Raw genomic sequence first — 19,406 nt, 5'->3', positions numbered from 1 at the left:
GGTTTCCTGGGAGATTGCTCCCAGCCTTCCTTTACCAAACTCAGAGGTCCTCTTACCGGGTGACCATACAGAAGCTCAAAGGGGCTGAACCCTAGAGACTTCTGTGGCACCTCTCGGTAAGTGAAGAGCAGGCATGGCAAGAGGACGTCCCACTTACGCCTCATTGGACCGTCTAGGCCCATGATCATGCCTTTGAGGGTTCGGTTGAATCTCTCAACCAACCCATTTCCTTGGGGGTGGTAAGGAGTGGTGAACTTGTAAGTTACCCCACACTCCTTCCACAGGGATTTCATATATGTGGATATGAAATTGGTCCCCCTGTCGCTCACCACCTCTAGAGGGTATCCCACTCGGGAGAAAATTCCCATCAGTGCTCGTCCCACCACGGGGGCCGTCACTGTCCTCAGAGGGATGGCTTCAGGGTACCGGGTGGCATGGTCCACCAAGACCAGGATGAACCTGTTGCCCAGGGCTGTCTTGGGGTCCAGAGGCCCCACAATATCAATACCCACTCGCTGGAATGGCGTACCGACCACGGGGAAGGGCTGCAGAGGAGCCTTGTGCTTCCCTCCGCTCTTACCACTTGCCTGGCAAGTCTGACAGGTTCGGCAGTAGGAATCTGAATTCTTGTGCATTTGGGGCCAGTAAAAGTGGGTGACAAGCCTGTCATAGGTCTTGTCCATCCCCAAATGTCCTGCTAAAGGCACATCATGAGCCAGCCCCAGTAGGAAGGTTCTGAACTTCTGGGGTACCACCAGCACACGGGCTGACCCAGGTTCAGCAGCCTTAGGCTCTGAATAAAGGAGGTCACTCTCCCAGTACACGTAGTGTGTCTTGGCCTGAACACCATTGGCCTGGTCTGCAGCCTGCTGCCGCATACCCACGAGAGAAGGGCATTCTTTCTGCTCCCTGCAGAATTCCTCCCTGGAGGGACCTCCTTCTTGCTGCCAATGGGTCAGCTCAGGCAGGTCTCCCAGTTCGGCAATCTGTTCCCCGGTAGGCTCCAGAGCATCCCCCTCAGGGTCTGCTTCCCCCTGGGCCGTGGGAACTTCGGGGGCCGGTTTCCCGCGCCTCCTGCGCCTTCTCCCTAAGGCCGGCTCCTGGACCTCTCCCTCAGGCTCCAGGACCCTCTAAACACCCCTACTGGCTGCCATGGACCGGGTGGTCACGCACGCCCAGTCGGGTAGACCCACCATCCTCAGATGCGTGGTCTTCTCCACCTTTTCCCAAGGGGAGCTCTCCAGGTCGTTCCCTAGCAGACAGTCTACAGGCATGTCAGTTCTCACAGTGACTTGTAGAGTACCAGAGACGTCCCCCCACTCAAAGGGAACTTGAGCCATTGGACAACGACTCTCTATGTTGTCAGCATTGACAACCCTACAGTAGGCATTGGGTACAATCTGCTCTTGAGACACCAGGTGTTGCCTCACCGAGGTCACGCTGGCTCCTGTATCTCTAAGAGCCTCAACCTTCTTTCCATTGATGGTCACTACTTGCCCATATTTCTTAGTGTTAGAGGGTAAGTAGGTTTCAGGGACCATCTCACTGTCTCCTAGCGAGACTAGGGTCATATGCGCGGGACTCCCACCCCCCTGGACTGCTACCTCCTCCCCAAAATTAACATTAGCTACTTGCCAGGGTGGAGCACCAGTGGGTGCTGTCTTACCAAACAGGCGACACTTAGGATCAGAGGCAATGTGACCCGGGTCACCACACCTGTAACAATTGAAGGGCCCCTTTGGAACAGGCCTACCTGTCGGGGCCCCGTTCTGCTGCGGGGGTGGGGGAGGCTGAGAACCCTTCTGCTGGTTCCCTTGGGGATTACTTTGGGGGCCTTTTTGGAACCCTTTCTGTTTACCCTTGTCCCCCCCACTCTTCTGCTGGGGACCCTGCCCACCTTTGGCGGAGTCTCCCACTTGACCCTTGTGGACCCTGGTGCTGAGCCAGCGGTCCGCCTCCTCAGCAAGCTTCCTCGGGTTGGACAGCTTGCTATCAATCAGGTGCTGGCATAGCTCAGGAAAACATTGACTGGACAAGTGCTCCCATGCAATTAAATCAAGCAACCCTTGATAATCACTCACCTTGCTACCCTTCACCCAACCATCCAGTGCTCTGCAGAAAAAAGTTACATACTCCACATACGTACTCTCAGGGATCTTCTTAGTCTCCCTGAACCTCTGTCTATATAGCTCAGGAGTTAACCCATACCTGGTCATTAAAGCTTCCTTCATATGGGGGTATGAGGCTTGGAGATCTAAGGGTAAATCTAACAGTGTGTCACGCCCTTCCGCAAGGAACCTTCCCCACAACCCCGCTCCCCAGTCTTTCTTAGGGACCCGGTGTGAAGACATGGCCACCTCATAGGCTCTAAACAACTGCCCTATGTCATCCTTTCTAAAATACTCCTTTACTACATCTTTGGGGATGTACACCTTGGACTCTACCTGCACCGGGGGAGTGCTGCCACCAGAAGGAGCGGTGTCCAAACTTTTCGCCTTCAGCTCCAACTCCTTCACTTTCAGATCATGATCCATTTGGCGTTGTTGTGCCTCCAAGGCCAACTTCTGCTTCTCCATTTCCATTTGTCCTGCCAACTTTGCCATCTCCATTGCATGCGCCCTGTCTGCTGCCCTGTCCGCCAGCTCTTCTGGGGACAGGCCTCTGGTGGGCTCCACAAAGTGGTCGGGCGGAACGATGTCCCCCGCATTCTGTGGGTCTCTTGACTCTTTCCAGGCTCTCAACGCCTTGAGGTACTGGTTCTTCTTCCTGAATCCAGTATGGGTAACTCTGAATTTCACACTGTAGCCTTTCAATTGCTCCACGGTGCAGTCCTCCAGTTTCTCCCAATCCACCTCATCCCTTCCAGAAATCACAGAGAGTGCTCTTCCAGCAGGAAGTGAGCCAGGCATGGCTGCAGTAATGGCAGATGTCTCAACGGTTCTCAAATGAAAAAAAAACCTGTGGCTGCGTTACTTGGTCTGCTCTCACTATCTGGTGATTAATAATTCACTGTATGCAAATTACAAATGCAAATCCGAAATCCCAGCCGCTGCCAACAATGTTAGAGACGGGGATCTCTGATTGGCGCAGGGATGTCCTTGCGTCAAGCAGTGACCCTCTCCTCCACGTCAGGGCAAAGGATAACCCCTTGGGAATGACCCTTGCTCACCCTCTAGGTGCGTGGCCTGAGCAGCCAAGGCGATTCTCCAGGCGTTGTTGGTTAAGCAATTATAATCACACACACAGTAAATACATTAATCCCCCCAGAAACGGACACCAGGCTTAGGTATGTGAAAATACGGTTCTTTATATAAAAATAGTTATCTTAATATGCAGATTTATCACAAGACCAGTAACGTTGTTTCTATGCCACCAGATTATCAAGCAGGTAAACGGTTCTTTAAGCGGATGCTTCTTAAGTCTCTTTTCAATGTCACTTGGGAGATTCCAGTCTTTGACTTACGTTCCGGCCTACCGCGGCTCACACATCGGTCGTGGGCGCGCTCGCGCCGTGCACAGCTCCTCCCGGTGGCTCCCGGGCAGCGGCGGTGAGACGGGCGTGCGGTGAGGATTAACGGGGAAGTAAGGCGGTGCGGGCCCCGAGCCCGATACTGGAATTCCTGTAGCACTGTTGCGAGGAGAGAGTTGCCCAGATCGGAGCGACTCTCGGCTTCGGGGTAGTGTCTTTGGATCCTCAATCAGCGGGTGTGTGCAGCAGGCAGGCGCGGCCAGCGACCCTTAGCACGGCGGTGCAGGGGGGTCTCCACAGCGGGGGCGGCGCGGCCTGAGATGTCCGGGGATTGCGAAGGCGGGTCACAGGGCACGGTCAGTGCAGCTGGGTGACCCGGCGTAGATCACAGTCGTCGGACGGATTCCGGCGGGAGGGGTGACAGCGCGTTCAGCGCACTCCAGTGGCAGGCGATGACAGGGGTGCAGGCAACCTAGCCCGGGGACAGAGAGCGGCTCCGGACGGAGCGGGGCTCTCACGGGGTAGAGGCAGGCAAGCTCCTGAGTGTCACGGCCCTAGGAGGGGGCGATGAGGGGCGCAGTCTCTTTCCAGCGGGATGCACACACGGCTCGAATTGGAGGACGAGCAAAAGCCCTTGGAGAATGTTCAAGCACAAAGTAGCAAAGTCTTTTCAGCAAGTCTTTTTCCTCTCCTTTCTCAGCAAGGCAAGCAGCAGGCCAGTCCTTCCAGCGTCTTCTTCTCCTTCTAGTCGGGCAGAGGTCCTTTGTGGTAAACAGGATTCTGATTTCTTAGGAGCCAGGCTCCTACTTTTATACAGTGATTCTTTTGTTCTTTAGCGCCAGGGGGCCTGGGCCTGGCTCAGTCTGGTTTTGGAGCACTTTGTTATGGTGACTCTGCTCTTTCCTTTCAGCAGCAGGGCAGAGACATCAGCCGCTCCGCAGGGGGCGGCGCCGGCTTTGTGGTGGCAGAGCACAGGTCTATTCAAGAGTCAAGGTGTACTCCTCCCACCCATCCTGGTGTAATCTCTCTACCCACCACCTGGCAGCCAACCGGTCTCTGGGGATTCCCCAACCCTGCTCCTTACTGTTGCTAGGCAGAACACACACACACAGCAGAGGCGGACTGAAATGGCCAGGTCAGTAAATACTAACTTTCTAAAAGTAGTATTTACAAACCCAGGATAATAAAATAAACTTGACTACAAGAAGTATTTTATTATTCTGAGTTCAGGCATACTAAACTTGACATTCTACCATGCTCTCTGAGTCCACTGGGGTCACAGCGTGTAGTGACTCCAGCAGCCCATTCTGGCCTATGGAGAGCAGGTAGCCTTCAATAGTGAAAAACGAAAATGGCTGTTAATTCACTACTAAGACATGCCACACACATCAGGGCATGTCCTACCTTATGCCTACAACGCACCCTGCCCTTGGGCCTACCAGAGGGGTGGCTAACATGTAGGTAAGGGAAGGTTTAGGGACTGGCAAGTGGGGGCACTTGCGCAGTCAGCGCGACAGTCCCAGACTGCAGGCAGGGTCTGCGGTGGCAGACCCTAGACACATTTTACAAGGCCGCTTTCTGTGGGTGGCGCAACCAGCGCTGCAAGCCCACCAGCAGCATTGGCATTCACAAGCCCTGGCACCCCTGGTGCACTTTACTGGGGACTGACAGTAAATCCAATAAACCAATCATGAGCATCAATTACAGGTACACTTTACCTAGGGAGCACTTGCACTGCGGTACGGATTAGCCATGGCGCAGTGCCCTGAGCGGACAACACCAGCAAAACATCGAGGCACACCATCAAAAAAGTGGAAGGGAAACTCACACCAAGGTGCCAGGTCTAACAGTGAACCTACAAGTCCTATATATCCCCACAACCAGAAGGGTCCTGTGGATGTAACGGTATATTGCTTTAAAAAATCTGTCATACTTAAAAGACGTTACAGGTGACAAAGTTGGCACAAATGGCTGAATTTTCAACTCATTTTCAATTTTCCCTATTTTTAACTGTTAGGTTCTATAAGAAAACCTTGACGAATCTACACAAATGGCCCCTTACTGAACTCAGAGTTTTGTCTACTTTTCAGAAATGTATAGCTTTCCAGGATCATTATTGCTTTCATACCCATTTGTACCAATAACTGAAAGGAGGTTTAAAGCACAAAAAATAGCAAAAATGGGCAAAGTCCCAGTAAAATGCCAAAACTTTGTAAATAAATTTGGTTTTCTGACAAACGTCTGTCAGTCCCTGAAAGCTGGGAAGATGGTGATATCAGCACCACAAACCATTTGTTGATACCATTTGCAGGGAAAAAACTGACGCTTTCAAATTCCAGCACGTTTTTCCTATTTTTCCCCCAAAATTCCAAATTTAGCTGTATTTTGGCTAATTTCTGGGTCCCCTCCAGGGGAATACACAAACCTTGGGTACCTTTAGAATCCTCAGGATGTTGTAAGAAAAAGACTCAAATTTGATATGGATACTTTATATGGACACAAAGTTACTCATATCACCTTCCAGCTAAGTAAGCTGTGAGCCAAGACACCTCTACCTGGAGTGTCTAACGTATGTGTTTGCTGAATATTTCTTATAGATTTGCCCTTTTGAAGGATGGAGAACGACCCATTTCTTAGCAAAATAGAGGTTTAGTAATAGGATGCTACAATTTTCTTTGTCATATCACAAAGGGACGCCATCTTTGATCTTCTGATATAAAGCTGTCAACACTCTCTTGCTTCAGTCTCCTCTGGGGCTTCTTTCATGAGATCCGGGCTCCCCTGGATGCCCATATAAAGCTGCCGACCTTCCCTTGCTTCAGTCTCCTTTGGAGCTCCTTTCATGAGATCCTGTCTCCCTTGGATGCCCATATAAAGCTGCTGACCCTCCCTTGCTTCAGTCTCATCTGGGGCTTCTTTCGTGAGATCCTGGCTCCCCTGGACGCCCATATAAAGATGCTGACCCCCCCTTGCTTCAATCTCCTGCGGAGCTACTTTCATGAGATCCTGGCTCCCCTGCATGCCCATATAAAGCTGCCGACCCTCCCTTGCTTCAGTCTCCTCCTTCTTTCATGAGATCCGGGCTCTCCTGGATGCCCATATGAAGATGCCGGCCCTCCCTTGCTTCAGTGTCCTCCGGGGCTCTTTCATGAGATCCTGGCTCCCCTGGATGCCCATATAAAGCTGCCGACCCTCCCTTGCTTCAGTCTCCTCCAGACCTTCTCTCATGAGATCCTGGCTCCCCTAGATGCCCATATAAAGCTGCTGACCCCCCCTTACTTCAGTCGCCTCCTTCTTTCATGAGATCCTGGCTCCCCTGGATGCCCATATAAAGCTGCCGACCCTCCCTTGCTTGAGTTTCCTCCGGCGCTTCTTTCATGAGATCCCGGCTCCCCTGGATGCCGATATAAAGCTGCTGACCCTCCCTTTCTTCCGTCTCCTCCGGAGCTTCTTTCTTGAGATCCTGGCTCCTTTGGACGCCCGTATAAAGCTGCCGACCCTCCCTTGCTTCAGTCTCCTCCAGACCTTCTCTCATGAGATCTTGACTCCCCTGGATGCCCATATAAAGCTGCCAACCCTCCCTTGCTTCAGTCTCCTCCGGAGCTTCTTTCATGAGATCCTGGCTCCCCTGGATGCCCATATGAAGCTGCCGGCCCTCCCTTGCTTCAGTGTCCTCCGGGGCTTCTTTCATGAGATCCTGGCTCCCCTGGATGCCCATATAAAGCTGCCGACCCTCCCTTGCTTCAGTCTCCTCCTTCTTTCATGAGATCCTAGCTCCCCTGGATGCCCATATAAAGCTGCCGACCCTCCCTTGCTTGAGTTTCCTCCGGCGCTTCTTTCATGAGATCCCGGCTCCCCTGGATGCCGATATAAAGCTGCTGACCCTCCCTTTCTTCCGTCTCCTCCGGAGCTTCTCTCATGAGATCTTGGCCACCCTGGATGCCCATATAAAGCTGCCAACCCTCCCTTGCTTCAGTCTCCTCCGGAGCTTCTTTCATGAGATCCTGACTCCCCTGGATACCCATATAAAGCTGCTGACCCTCGCTTGCTTCAGTCGCCTCCTTCTTTCATGAGATCCTGGCTCCCCTGGATGCCCATATAAAGCTGCAGACCCCCCTTACTTCAGTCTCCTCCGGAGCTTCTTTCATGAGATCTGGTTACTCTGGATGCCATTACAGGTAACGATGCCCAAATCTGGCCCGAATTGTTGCCAAATTGTTTCCCCAGCCGGCGGAGCAGCGCTAGTGCGTGGCCATCTTGTCGTGGACTCAAACCACTCCCCCAATTCTTGCGATTATTAACAGGAGATTAAAGGCCTTGGCCATACCATTTGCACCGATAAGTCATTGGGTAATTCATACGGCTTCCTTCCAGTCACAAACCACTTTTGAACGAAATGGATCAACTTTTGAAGGACATCTGACACGCTCTTAGCCAAGATTCCTGTAATCATTTTGTAATCACAGTTCAACTAAGATATAGGTCTATAGGACTCTGCTAACCTGGCATCTTTACCCGGCGTAAGGATCATAACTACAGTTGCCTCATATTAGGAAGGTGGAATGTAACAGCCTTCCAGAGAGATCGAATTAAAATAAGATACCCAGAAAGAGACCAAAGAGTTTATCAATTTTTATAGCGTTCAGATGGGATCTCGCCTGAGCCTGCTGCTTTCCCTTTATGGTGCCCCCTAACCTGTTACCTTATCTCTCCCTCTGTGATCCCGTCTGGGCCTGCTGCTTTCCCTTTACTGAGCCTCTTAACCTGTTCCCTTATCTCTCCCTCTGTGATCCCATCTGCGCCTGCTGCTTTCCCTTTACTGAGCCTCCTAACCTGTTCCCTTATCTCTCCCTCTGTGATCCTTTCCCTACGGCCTAAAATCTGCTGTTCCGTAAGACGTGGGAGTTTTTGTTTTGCAACCGGTTTTTCATTACTATGCGGTCTGTGTTCAAATCACTCGTATATATCCCACTAAAGCTACCCAACATCTTGGTTGTAGAAGATGGTGACAAGGTTTACACTGGCAGGGATTGGATGTGACAATGTTGTGTTGTGGGTGCTGGCAGGAATACATGTGGACCTCAGGTAAGAAGGTATTTATTAAGTATATACATGATACTCCACCAGGAGCAGATGTAACCTGTCTCTGCCCCCCCTCACTCAGACAACGGCCGCTCCTACAAGACCCACGCTGTGGCACTCAGTGGCATCACATGAAGCGCACTTGTCTCACTGAGCTATCTGTTTAAACACACACATCCTGTCATAAGATGTTAACGGTACTTTTGGATATCGTTAGAGCTTTGACTGTTGTGTATGAACAGTAACTCACACTGAGCACTAGTCCGCAGGCGCTGCTCTTAATACTGAATCTTATTTCAACTACAGGTCATATGTGATGTTCATCCTTTGTTCCTGTAGCTGTCATTGCTCTTTAATACAAAGATGATGTGTGTTATTACAGGTGTAATAATGTGAAGATTCGGAGCCCAGAGGTGGGGAAGAGTTATAAAGGTAATTACCATTGTGATGATTAGCTCTGAATATTACTGTTCATGAATATGATATGGTATGGTATGGTATGGTGTGGTGTGCTATGGTATGGTGTGGCGTGGTGTAGTATGGTGTGATGGGCTATTGTGTGGTATGGTTTGGTGTGCTATAGAATGGTGTGGTGTGGTGTGGTGTGATATGCTATGGTGTGGTGTAGTGTGGTGTGCTACGGAATGGTATGGTATGTATGGTATGGTATGGTATGGGACGTTATGGTGGGATGGATTGGATTGGATGTGATGGTGTGGACTGGTATGGTATGGAATGTTACGATGTTATGGTGTGGTGTACTATAGGGTGAGATCATGGTATAATATGGTATAGTGGTATGGTATGGTTTGGTATGGTGGTAATGGATGGAATGGGATGGCGATATGTATGGTATGATGTGGTGTGGTATGGTATTGTGTGGCATTTAGTGGTAACGTGCACTCACGTCAGGGTACAGTTTCTTGATTTGTGTCTCTAAACTTTGTTTTTTCCAGATGTTTCTAGATTTCTACTTATCTCTATTCTGCCACATTTCCTTTTTTTAAATATTTTTCCCCTTGGATATTCATGCTAAATTTATCAGAAATTCAGATGCGGTAATTTCACAACCCACATTAATGATACTGCTAGACTTGACAACTGCGAGCAACTTAGTTCCTGCAGGTTTCTGGGACTATTGAATGGGAAATTACCTCCGAATTCGGTATTTACCACATAACACATTCTATTTTCCAGAGTTTTAGCACCAACAGGGACCTAGCGCATGCATCGACACGGACCCAACGCATGCATCTAAACTGACCTGGCACATGCACCCAGTCTAACCTAGCGCAAGCATCTACACGGACCCAACGCATGCATCTAAACTGACCTGGCACATGCACCCAGTCTAACCTAGCGCAAGCATCTACACGGACCCAGCTCATGCAACTAAACTGACCTAACCGATGCATCTACACTGAGCTAGTGCCTGCACCTGCACCTACTTAATGCATGCATTCACACTAACCTAGCGCAAGCATCTACTCTGACCTAGTGCATAAACCTACTCTGACCATGTGCATACACCTACACTGACCTAGCACATGCATCTACACTGACCTAATGCATGCCCCTACACTGACCTAGTGCCTGTACCTACATTGACCTAGCGCATGGACGTACACTGACCTAGCGCATGCACCTACACTGACCTAGCACATGCACCTACACTGACCTAGAGCATGCACCTACACTGACCTAGCGCATGCACCTACACTGACCTGGAGCATGCACCTACACTGACCTAGCGAATAAATCAACACTGACCTAGAGTATGCACCTACACTGACCTAGTGCATAAACCTACACTGACCTAGTGCCTGCACCTACACTGACCTAGCGCATGCACCTACACTGACCTAGAGCATGCACCTACACTGACCTAGTGCCTGCACCTACACTGACCTAGTGCCTGCACCTACACTGACCGAAAGCATGCACCTACACTGACCTAGAGCATGCACCTACACTGACTTTGCGCATGCGTCTACACTGACCTAGTGCATGCACCTACACTGACCTAGAGCATGCACCTACACTGACCTAGCGCATGCACCTACGCTGACCGAGAGCATGCACCTACACTGACCGAGAGCATGCACCTACACTGACCTAGAGCATGCGTCTACACTGGCCTAGCACATGCATCGACACTGGCCTAGCGTATGCACCCACACTGACCTAGCGCATGCACCTACACTGACCTAGCGCATGCACCCACACTGACCTAGCACATGCATCGACACTGGCCTAGCGCATGCACCTACACTGGCCTATTGCACACACACACACACAGTTTATAAGATCTTCCCTCACAGTCTACACTCACACCATGCACTCGCAGTTAGGCCCGTCGCATCACGCACATATGCACTCATGCCATGAACGCACACAACACCAGACAACAGTAGAGACTGCTGCACTGATTTCTGCAGATAATTCATGAATGCTATTTGTCGTTTTCCTGCTACAATTTCTGTAATTTCTGCTAAAGTGGAATGTGTCCCCAGTAATATCTGGTTGAGTGGAATCGCATGTGGTAATACTGCATGTGGTTATGCTGCACATGGCAATACTGCATGTGGTAATACTGCATGTGGTAATACTGCATGTAGTAATACTGCATGTGGTAATCCTGCATGTGGTAATCCTGCATGTGGTCATGCTGCATGTGGTTATGCTGCACATGGCTATCCTCTATGTGGTTATACTGCATGTGGTAATCCTGTATGTGGTACTACTGCATGTGGTAAGACTGCATATGGTTATGCTGCACATGGCTAAACTGCATGTGGTAATACTGCATGTGGTTATGCTGCACATGGCTATACTGCATGTGGTAATACTGTCACCTGGAATACCAGTTGGGCAGAAACTTCATTTTTTGGTCAAATTAGTGTTGACACAAAACTGGAAATACGAATCTTTGGACTGTGGCTTCTGACAGGCTGTTGGAGTTCAGTGCGATATTCTGGCTCAGCCCCTGCAGTGTTTCTACAAGATACCTTAGTCTCAAATATGTCTGTAAATAATCAGACACCCAAATTGTAATCTTGCTGTGTTCCCACTGTAACTTTCTAACCCACAAATGATGTGCGGTGGTTTATTTCCCTAAATACTTGGAGTTTTAAATACATTTATTGGGAAAACGTGAAAACCCTCCCACACAACCCTGTAGTCTCGACTTCACTAGAGCTTAGCTCAGGCCTGGGACCTGCCCCTGCTGGAAATTAATCAGATTAAAAATGATCCTCTCTCTGGCTGCACTGACCTGAGGTAGAAATGTTTATTCCCTCTCAGACATTCCTAAGGCTAGACAGGGGCCCTTGGACCATGGACCTGAGATTGGACATCCCAAGAGATGGACCTCGGCTTTCCGGCCTTTACGTCACAACCAAATGTCTTTCGTCCACAGCACTTCTGATCAGAAACTTAACTGTGACCCCCAAATCCTGGCTGAGCTCTAGTAGGAATAGGGAGGCGGCGTCTGTGGACAGCTAAAGCCAAAGGCAGTGTCTGCAAAGTCTGTGGGAATCTAAAATACACAGCAAGATGTGCAGAGTGGTATCTGTGCATGAGTTTACCTGCTGTGGCCTTACACCTGGAATAATAGCTGTATCTACACTCACTAATTCTACTAATGCCAACCAATCGAAGCATCCCTAAAGGGTGGTGTCTACCTGGTCCACTAAACTAGTACAGTATACCTTCTAGTAGCTCTGTCATTCTGTACCATCTGATACTGTGTGCTCACTAGTACAGTATACATTGTAGTAGCTAATTTACTCTGTACCATCCAATGCTGTGTACTGACTAGTACAGTATACCTTCCAAAAGTGTTGTCACTCAGTGCCATCTAATGCAGTGGACTGACTAGTACAGTATACCTTCTAGTAGCACTCTTACTCTGTACCATCTAATACAGGGTACTGACTATTACAGAATGCCTTGGAGTAGCTCTGTCACTGTGACATCTAATGCAGGTGACATCTAATGCAGTGTACTGATTAGTACAGTATACCTTCTAGTAGCTCTCCTACTCTGTACTATCTAATTTAGAGTACTGACTAGTACAGAATACCTTGGGGTAGCCATCTTACTATGTACCATTGAATGCAGTCCATTGACTAGTACAGTATTCCTTCTAGTAGCTGTGGTACTCTGTTCTATCTAATACAGTGTACTGACTAGTACAGTATAACTTGGTGTAGCTCTGTCACTCTGTGCCATCGAATGCCGTTTACTGACTAGTACAGTATACTTTCTTGTAGCTCTGTCACTCTTTATCATATATTGCAGTGTACTGACTAGAACTTTATACCTTCTAGTACCTCTCTTGCTCTGTATCATCCAATATAGAGTACTGACTAGTAGGAATAGGGAGGCGGCGTCTGTGGACAGCTAAAGCCAAAGGCAGTGTCTGCAAAGTCTGTGGGAATCTAAAAGACACGGGGACCACCAGCAAGATGTGCAGAGTGGTATCTGTGCATGAGTTTACCTGATGTGGCCTTACACCTGGAATAATAGCTGTATCTACACACACTAATTCTACTAATGCCAACCAATCGAAGCATCCCTAAAGGGTGGTGTCTACCTGGTCCACTAAACTAGTACAGTATACCTTCTAGTAGCTCTGTAATTCTGTACCATCTGATACTGTGTGCTCACTAGTACAGTATACATTGTAGTAGCTAATTTACTCTGTACCATCCAATGCTGTGTACTGACTAGTACAGTATACCTTCCAAAAGTGTTGTCACTCAGTGCCATCTAATGCAGTGGACTGACTAGTACAGTATACCTTCTAGTAGCAGTCTTACTCTGTACCATCTAATACAGGGTACTGACTATTACAGAATGCCTTGGAGTAGCTCTGTCACTGTGACATCTAATGCAGTGTACTGATTAGTATAGTATACCTTCTCGTAGCTCTCCTACTCTGTACTATCTAATTTAGAGTACTGACTAGTACAGAATACCTTGGGGTAGCCATCTTACTATGTACCATTGAATGCAGTCCATTGACTAGTACAGTATTCCTTCTAGTAGCTGTGGTACTCTGTTCTATCTAATACAGTGTACTGACTAGTACAGTATAACTTGGTGTAGCTCTGTCACTCTGTGCCATCGAATGCAGTTTACTGACTAGTACAGTATACTTTCTTGTAGCTCTGTCACTCTTTATCATATAATGCAGTGTACTGACTAGAACTTTATACCTTCTAGTACCTCTCTTGCTCTGTATCATCCAATATAGAGTACTGACTAGTAGGAATAGGGAGGCGGCGTCTGTGGACAGCTAAAGCCAAAGGCAGTGTCTGCAAAGTCTGTGGGAATCTAAAAGACACGGGGACCTCCAGCAAGATGTGCAGAGTGGTATCTGTGCATGAGTTTACCTGCTGTGGCCTTACACCTGGAATAACAACTGTATCTACACTCAATAATTCTACTAATAACAACCAATCGAAGCATCCCTAGAGGGTGGTGTCTACCTGGGCCACTAAACTAGTACAGTATACCTTCTAGTAGCTCTGTCATTCTGTACCATCTGATACTGTGTGCTCACTAGTACAGTATAAATTGTAGTAGCTAATTTACTCTGTACCTTCTAATGTTGTGTACTGACTAGTACAGTAGACCTTCAAGTAGCTCTGACACTCCGTACCATCTAATGCCGTGTACTGATTAGGACAGTATACCTCCAAGCAGCTCTGACACTCTGTTCCCTCTAATGCAGTGTTCTGACTTTTACAGTATACCCTGGACTAGCTCTGCCACTCTGTACCATCTAAAGCAGTGTATTGATTAGTACAGTACACCTTCTAGAAGCTCTGTTACCCTGTGCCATCTAATACAGTGTACTGACAAGTACAGAATACCTTCTAGTACCTCTGTAATTCTATGCCAGTCTACTGACTACTACAGTATGCCTTTCAGTAGCTCTGTCACTCTGTACCATCTAATACATACAGTGTACTGACTAGTACAGTATATGTTCTTGTAGCTCTGTTGCTCGATTACATCCAATGCAGTCTACTGACTAGTACAGTATACCTTCTAGTAGCTCTGTCATTGTGTGCCATCTGATACCGTGTGCTCACTAGTACTGTATACCTTCTAGTAGCTCTCTTACTCTGCGCCATCCAATACAGGGTTCTGCCTAGTACTGCATACCTTGGAGTAGCTCTGTGCCTCTCTGTCATATAACACAATGTACTGACTAGTACAATATACCTTGGGATACGTCTGTCACTCTGTACAATCTAATGGATTAGAACAGTACACTTCTACTACCTCTCTCACTCTGTGACATGTAATGCAGTGCACTGACCAGTACTGTATAGCGTCTAGTAGCTCGTATCACTCCGTTCGATTGAATGCAGTGTACTGACTAGTACAGTACACTTCTAGTACCTCTGTTACTCTGTGGCATCTAATGCAGAGTACTGACTAGTACTATATAACTTCTAGTAACTCTCTCACTGTGTAAATCTAATACAGTGTACTGACTAGTACTGTTTACCTTCTAGTAGCTCTCCTAGTCTGTAAATCCAATGCATTGTACTGCCTAGTTCTGTACACCTTGGATTAGCTATGTTGCTCTCTATCATATAACACAGTGTAGTGACTAGTACAGTATACCTTGGAGTAACTCTGTACCAACTAATGTGGTGTACTGTCTAGTACAATACACCTTGGAATAGGTCTGTCACTGTACCATCTAATGGAGTGTTGACTAGTACTGCACACTTCTAGTACCTCTGTCGCGCTGTGACATGTATTGCAGTGTACTGAGTAGTACTATATACCTTCTGGTAGTTCTCTTACTCTGTATCATCTAATGCCGTGGACTGACTAGTACAGTATATGTTCCAGTAGCTCTGTCACTCTGTGCCATCTAATGCTCTGTACTGACTAGTACTGTATACCTTCTAGTAGCTCTGTTACTCTGTACTATTCATTAGAGAGTACTGATTAGTACAGTAAACCTTGGAGTAGCTATCACTCCGTACCATCTAATCAAGTTGCTGTTACTCTCTGCTATTGTAGTGTGCGTCATGTGTGGTAAAGCAATGTAGTATGCTGCGTGGTGCAGTGTAGTGTGAAGTAGAATGTCCTGTGTAGTGCAGTGTGCTCTTCGGTGTAGTGTGTGCTCTGGATGAATGCGTGCTTTAGTGTAGTGAGCAGTCTAGTGCCGCGCGCTTTAGTGTAGTGAGCAGTCTAGTGCCGCGTGCTTTAGTGTAGTGAGCAGTCTAGTGCTGCGCGCTTTAGTGAAGTGAGCAGTCTAGTGCCGCGTGCTTTAGTGTAGTGAGCAGTCTAGTGCTGCGCGCTTTAGTGAAGTGAGCAGTCTAGTGCTGTGCGCTTTAATGTATTGAGCACTCTAGTGCCGCACACTTTAATGTAGTGAGCAGTCTAGTACCGCACGCTTTAGTGTAGTGAGTAGTCTAGTGCCGCTTGCTTTAGTGTAGTGAGCACTCTAGTGCCGCACACTTTAGTGTAGTGATCAGTCTAGTGCCGCACGCTTTAGTGTAGTGAGCAGTCTAGTGCCGCACGCTTTAGTGTAGTGAGCAGTCTAGTGCCGCACGCTTTGGTGTAGTGAGCAGTCTAGTGCCGCACGCTTTTAGTGTAGTGAGCAGTCTAGTGCTGTGCGCTTTAGTGTAGTGAGCAGTCTAGTGCTGTGTGCTTTAGTGTAGTGAGCAGTCTAGTACCGCTCGCTTTAGTGTAGTGATCAGTCTAGTGCTGCTCGCTTTAGAGCAGTGAGCAGTCTAGTGCCACGCTCTCTAGCGCTGCGTGCTCCTTCCAGGTGTGGTGTAAATTAATCACATGTAAAACAGAAGCAATAATTACAGCCTTTCTTTGTGTCGTTAAATCTCTAATTGTGAATCTCTTCTCTGCAGTGATGGTGACTCTGGATCCTGACACGGCTCATCCACAGCTCCTCCTGTCTGAGGGGGGGCGACATGTGAGAGAGACGGGCACAGCACAGACCCTGCCGGACACCCGAAAGAGATTCACCTACTACTTCTGTGTGCTGGGGAGCGAGGGGTTCACCTCCGGCAGACATTACTGGGAGGTGCAGCTGCTGCAGGAAGGGGCGCTGTGGCAAGTGGGGGTCGCAGCAGAGTCTGTGAGCAGGAAGGGAGGGTTCACATGATCACCTGAGGGGGGAGTCTGGGCTGTGGAGGGGTGTGAGGGTCAGTACTCGGCTCTCACCTCCCCTGCGTCCCCTCTGTCCCCTCGTGAGAAGCCCCTGAAGCTGGGGGTGTATCTGGACTACGAGGGGGGCGGCTGTCCCTGTACAATGCTGACTCCATTGAGCTTCTCTACTCCTTCCCGGGGGCGCCCTTCACGCAGAGGCTCTTCCCCATCTTTGCTCTCAGTGCTCTCAGTATAATTGATTGTTTCTTCGATCTCTGGGGAAGAGCGGAGCTCAGGCTGGTGTGAGCCCCCCCCCCCTCAACTGTCATCCATGGTTTAAACACCAACATTCCAAAGGACCTTCTTCACAATGACCCTCTCACCTGTTGCCATGACAACCAGAAGCCTCACGTGAAACTATGTATCTCTTTCCCTTTTACATTTTTAAAACAAGGGCAAACAATGTTTGCCGTGTGAATCATCCCCCAAACCGCATGTAACATGATAAAGTCTCTGCAGAATTAAACAAGCATTGGGATAGCCAACAGGTCTCGCCTTTGGAACCTTGTAAGTGTTTAGGTAAGTTGTAGAGCAGTGTGGCTGCTGTGCTCCGTGCTGCAAACTTGGTGTCTAGTGCAGTGACGTGGGGCAGTGGCATGGTGTGGTATGTTGTTATAAGGTGTGTGTTGGTGGGATGCATGTGGGTAGTTGCTGGGGTGCATGTGGGTAGCATATGCATCTTTACAACAAAAATCACCAATTGTAATTAAATTAATAATGCTTGTCTACAAACTATTGAAAGGGCAATAAGAGTAAATGTAATATGCATGGCCCCATGGATCAATCTAACATGTTTATAATAGTAAAATATCAATTGAAAACAACAAAACTACCGGCCTGTCGTTAACTCTTACTTTACTGTTTGTGTTTCCAAATTGTTAAATCCCTAACCACATCGATTGGCGGCAATTTCCCAGAACACACAGTCACTCATTGCAATGATCTAGCAATTTATTTTTTTAAATCTCCGAAATTTACTGTTCCCTATAAAGTACAATAAATACACCAAATTCTACCCCAAAGAGAAAGACTCTGGACTCACCCACCGTTTGCCTCACAAACGCCCAAATACCAGATAAGCTCTTCCAACACTTTTTAGTAAAGTGAAATCTAGTTCCGCTGTAGACCCCACACCTCCCCACATACTCCTTCAAGGATACAGCCACTAGATACAACGTCCTTCTCTCTCCCGCAGGAACATTAATCGCCAAAGTTCCGTTAACATTTTTATTGTCGCCTGAAAACGCATGAACACACAAGGACATGTTCTTTGCAGCAGGCACCTTAATCCTCTGTGCTACTTTAACATGAGTGGAAACAGCCACTAGATAAAACTTCAAATCTCTCTCCCACAGAAACATTAATCGCCAAAGTTACCTTTACATTTTTATTGTTGCCTGAAAACCTTTGAACACACAAGAACATTTTCTTTGCAGCAGGCATGCATCTTAATCCTTTGAGCTACTTTAGCATCACTGGAAACAGCCACTAAATTAAACTCTTATCTCGCTCCAGCATGAACATTAATCGCCAAACTTACCTTTACATTTGTATTGTTGCCTGAGAACCTCTAAACACACAAGGACATGTTCTTTGCAGCAGGCATCTTAATCCTCTGCGCTACTATAGCATGAGTGGAAACAGCCACTAGATAAAATGTCCGATCTCTCTCCCACAGAAACATTAATTGCCGAGGTTACCTTTACATCTTTATTGTCGCCTGACAACCTCTCGATACACAAGGACATGTTCTTTGCAGTAGGCATCTGAATCCTCTGTGATCCTTTAGCATCAGTGGAAACAGACACGAGATTAAACTTCCTTTTCTGTCCTTCAGGAACCTTAATCGCCAATGTTACCTTTACATTTTTACTGTTGCCTGAAAACCTCTGAAAACACAAGAGCATGTTCTTTGCAGCAGGCATCTTAATCCTCTGCGCTACTTCAGCATGAGTGGAAACAGCCACTAGATAAAACTTCCATCTCTTCTCCAACAGGAATTTTAATCGCCATAGTTACCTTTACATTTTTATTGTTGCCTGAAAACCTCTGAACACACAAGGACATGTTCTTTGCAGCAGGCATGCATCTTAATCCTCTGCGCTACTTTAGCATCACTGGAAACAGACACTAAATTAAACTCCTATCTCTCTCCAGCAGGAACATTAATCGCCAAAGTTCCCTTTACATTTGTATTGTCGCCTGAAAGTATGAACACACAAGGACATATTCTTTGCAGCACGCATCTTAATCCTCTGCGCTACTTTAGCATGAGTGGAAACAGCCACTAGATAAAACTTCCATCTCTCTCCAGCAGGAACATTAATCGCCAAAGTTACCTTTACGTTTTTATTGTTGCATAAAAACTTACAGACACACAAGGTTCTTTGCAGCAGGCATCCTAATCCTCTGCGGTACTTCAGCATGAGTGGAAACAGCCACTAGATAAAATTTCCCTCTCTTTCCCCCAGGAACTTTAATCGCCAAAGTTACCTTTACATTTTTATTGTTGCCTGAAATCCCCTGAATACACAAGGACATGTTATTTGCAGCAGACATGCATCTTAATCCTCTGAGCTACTTTAGCATCACAGGAAACAGCCACTAAATTAAACTCCCATCTCTCTCCAGCATGAACATTAATTGCCAAAGT

The 19,406-nt window shown here is 47.8% G+C and overlaps 1 pseudogene across 1 annotated transcript in view; it reads left to right on the top strand.

Annotated features, from left to right (window-relative positions):
- Nucleotides 1-17,141, top strand: part of LOC146830596 (E3 ubiquitin-protein ligase TRIM39 pseudogene) — a 38,194-nt pseudogene extending 21,053 nt beyond the window's left edge. Inside the window, exons 2-3 of the transcript XR_014961449.1 lie at nucleotides 8,934-8,983; nucleotides 16,453-17,141. The product of XR_014961449.1 is annotated as an E3 ubiquitin-protein ligase TRIM39 pseudogene (transcript). The remainder of the gene's footprint in view (nucleotides 1-8,933; nucleotides 8,984-16,452) is intronic.
- Nucleotides 17,142-19,406: the final 2,265 nt, after the last annotated feature.

The sequence above is a fragment of the Triturus cristatus genome, chromosome 5_1 (genome assembly GCF_964204655.1).
Source record: "Triturus cristatus chromosome 5_1, aTriCri1.1, whole genome shotgun sequence".
NCBI classification, from domain to species: Eukaryota; Metazoa; Chordata; class Amphibia; order Caudata; family Salamandridae; genus Triturus; species Triturus cristatus.
The sequence above is the reverse complement of the archived record's forward strand: the minus strand, read 5'-3'. Positions and strand labels throughout refer to the sequence as shown.